We start from the raw sequence: 4,190 nt of genomic DNA on the forward strand, positions 1-4,190 counted from the left end.
AATAAAGTTATTTCTTTCTCCTTGTATTTCCTTCAGTTTAAAACTATTTGAGCTGAAATCTTTGTGTTCTCTTGAAGCCCAACAATTATTGCCTGATTTTTTTACGTAAGCGCAGATCTTCTTTAGTTTATAAAACTGGTTTAAAGTTTCATTTTCTATTTTAATTTCAGAGCCACCTGCTTTACTACACACACACATGTACACACACTCACACACACACACATACACGCACACATGCACACGCACACACATGCACACGCACACACATGCACACTGAGGAAAATAATTGGCAACTAAATTTCTGTTAGGGCATCAATTATATTTTATTAAAAATATTGTGACAAAAGGCATTTCTTTTCATTATTTCTTACCATAGTATAAGATTACTCCTTACATATTTAAGATATTATAAGTATTTGAGTCTCATACAGTGCTTTTTGTTTAGGAATATGAAATGGTAATAGTATACTTCTTCAGGAATTACCTCTGCAAAAGAATGTAGATGAATTTTTAAAGATTTAGTTAAAATATTTATTACTTCTATTGACTTTTCACATTCACAAATGTCACAACAGACATTACATTTCATAAAAACAAATAGCTATGCAGAAGGAAAAAACTAAACAAGGACTTGAAAAACCAATTAGGAGACTTTTCTTAGGTTAGAAATATTTGCTTCGGTTGCTCTCTGCATCCTTTTTCATACAGAAACTACGAACTCTTTTCTTAAGTAGAAATACATTTTAGTTTGTTGTTCCAGAATTTGTGTTTAGAGGCTGATGAATGACTCCTATATCCTATTTTATTTGGCTAAAAAGACAACTGAGGTTGTGGAACCAGTATCTTGTCATCTATTGGAATGTTTTAAAATAATTCCCTTATGTATCGTTTTTCTCTTTCTCTCTGCTGCAACAATTGTGTGGGTAAAGAAACGCACATTTTAAAATTGGAGTTTATAATTTCATTAGCGATATTTCATTTTAGAAGCTTTAAAATATTTTTAAGACATAAAAATCAGCATATTTCCCAGAAATATTTCCCTTAATCTGAGTAAATCCGCAATGACCCCTTAGCATGATTTCATGGCAGCAATCTCACCACATACCATGCCGCAGAGATAAAGTGTGATGTGCAAACACATCCACTTGCCCAGTTTTATGAATACAATGAAATAAGAACTGTAAGAGCCATAAAAAATAAATAAACAATACCCCCAAAAAACCTGTTCTAGAACTTGCAGTTAAACATCTGGTTGTTAAGAAATGTTGGTAAAAATTAGAATTACATGGTCAGCAGATACGTGATGAGAAAAAACTGTAATATTTTCAAAATTCTCTCTTCTGTTCTCTTCTGTTGTCTCTCCGCCTCTCTTTCCCCCTTTTCTCCCAGTCTCCTCTCTTCTTCTCTCCCTTCTCATTCAAGTGCCATTCTCCTGTTCATCTATTTTTCAGCATCTTTTCCTTAAATAGTAAGTATTCTGACTCCAGCTTTCTCCGTTCTCCTTTACATTTCCTCAAGCAGATTTTACACTTTTTATATTTTTTATACTTTCTTCTGTATCCTCCATCTTCCTGTATTTCCAATTTATCCGAAAGATTTTCTCAGATATCATCAGTAAATATTTGCTTAAGGGATTTACACCTTGAAAAACATATTAACTGGACCATTTTTTACATCATATGAAATAAATAATGTGCATTTAAAAGGTAGCATAAATATTGATTGAGATTACTCTGTGCCTCAGATGGTATAATATTACTCTGTGGAATTGTACAGATATTGTATGCATGCTTAAATTAAGGTAATGTCTTTGGGAGCCGTCCAGATAGCTCAGCAGACTAAAGCACCTGCTTAGGCAAGCTTAGACAAGCAGAGGAACTGCAGTTCGATCCCTGGCACCACATGCTGTGACAGCCACCCCCCCCCAGGAGAGGCTGAGCCAGCCAGAGTCCTGGCATAGTGGTGTTCGCCTGTAATCCTTGCACTGGGGAGGCTGAAAGCAAGAAGATCATCACGAGTCCAAGCTGTGTAGTGAGACCCTGTAAAAACCAAATACATTAAAAAAAAAGTACTATCTTTGGAAATGTTTTGATTGTAAATTTTAGGCATATTAAGGAAGCTGAATTTGTTGGAAGTTGATTTGTTTGGAGGATTGGTAGTGATGGGCTTCACTGCTATCCTGAAATAGTTCAGCTTGCTATAGACCTCATGCTAAGAAATTCACCTGTGTGTGTACGTAAGCCTCACAACAGTTCTGTAAAGTAAGTTTATCAGTCTTGGATCACAGATGTAAAAACTGTAGGAAGGAAAGTTAGTAAATCTCGTAAACTTTCACTCTTTGTAAATGTCACTATTAAAATTCAGAAGGGGACTCATTGGATAGTGATTTTAAACTTCTTAATATGGTTAGTGGCCCATCAACAGACTTTCCGTGACTTAAAGGCCAACATTTACCCCAGGTTCTGACCTGTGACACCATTTGACAGTTCCCTACCTGGACTGCAGCCAGGCAGGTTTCTAACCCTACCAGTTTCTCTTGATTTTGTGCACATTACATGAAGTCCAACCCAAACACCTCACCTTTTCTGTGCGGTGCATTCACCCTTTCCCTTCATTTGGTCTGAAGTGGACCTATGTTAACAAGCTGGGCTATGCAGCTACTTACACAAACAAGATGACAAGGTGATGGCTCTGCAGTAAGCAGTTTCATCCGACAACATGATGATCTAACTTCACCTTATTACAGTTGGTTAACTGACTTTTGTTGTTAAACCCAGATCTTTCTTCTGAACTTTGAAGGGAATCAAAGACCTTCAAATCCTAACAGTCCTGGTTCTAAGGAAGCAATCCGTTTTCTTCTCTAGTGACAGTTACATTCAGCTTCCTGTACATCTTTTAGGTCCTATACCACAGGTTCAACTTCTTTCTGTTCTCTCATTTGTCATCTCCATCTTTCTAGTTCTCCAAGCCTACATCCCTGCCCTCTTTGGATCTCTTTCAGTTGGGTTACTCAAAGAAGAATGGAGTGATGGTTCCAGTCATATTGTATGGAAAATTTAAAATCTTTTCTTTTGAAATAGGAATATAATCAGCAATGTAGGCAAATCATGGACTTTGGTCAGATTTCCCCACTTTATTCAACTCACTGAACAGAGAGGAAATGATTTTTCACACTGCTGGAGCTGCAGTGCTGGAGTGGGCTGGCTCACTTCACAGGGGCAGTGCTTAGTGTTGGGGCTCACTGGTTGCACCACGTAACTCGGCTCTGAGGCACTCAGCATCAAAGAAGCTTATTTCTGACTGCCTTGTATAAGCTTTATAGCCTGAAGTAACTTAGCCTATCTTTCAGCTCCATTTGTAGATATGAGGATTATAATTTCTACTTCTTAGTACTCTTGAGAATCACATGAAATGTCTTGTTTTGGAACTTCTGAGCTCAATATGTACCCATACAAAGGATCCCTGACCAATGGCCTGGTCCTTCTTTCATATCTCCGCCAAAAGTCCACATCTTTCCTAATGTGTTTGCTCACATATTTGTTAAATGAGTGATTAAAGTGTACCCCGTTGCAATACAATGGGGGGGTCCTAGGAATCAGTGGAGCTTTGCCCCACAGAGGGGCGTTCCACCATGAAGCAGAATGAAGGAGGGCCAATGGTTGCCAGGGGTGGCAGCATCTTTTGTGCTCAGCTATCATTTGATTGGAGAACTTTGGGAGGAATGTGGGGTACTGTAGTGTCAGGGGAAAGTGTAGCACCTTGCTTTTCATTTCAAAGCCAATAGCAGGGATGGTTATTTACATTTTTTTTCCTATTTTATACTAGATTTCTGTCAGTTCTGCTCAGCCATTTTCTCCACTTTATTTGCTTCCTGTGGAGTCATTTGTTTGCAGTTGCTCATCTTCTGCTCCTTCTCAGGGTCTGGCCCTCTGCTCCTCACACCCCAGACAGCGGAGAACACATCTCTACATTGAAGAGTGCAAATATTGTCACACCAGGCCGGGATGTGTGTGGCATAATATTAAGGCAAAAGATGGCATCTGAATTTCATTAAAGCATGTAAAATAGCAGAGCATGAAAATGTTAAATCCAGATAGTAATTTATGCCACCTTTCTCTTTCCAGTGTCCCTTTCCCCTCTTTTAACCTTTTCTTTTCTTTTCTTTTCTTTTCTTTTCTTTTCTTTTCTTT

The sequence above is a fragment of the Octodon degus genome, unplaced genomic scaffold (genome assembly GCF_000260255.1).
Source record: "Octodon degus isolate 3935 unplaced genomic scaffold, OctDeg1.0 scaffold00004, whole genome shotgun sequence".
Taxonomy (NCBI): domain Eukaryota; kingdom Metazoa; phylum Chordata; class Mammalia; order Rodentia; family Octodontidae; genus Octodon; species Octodon degus.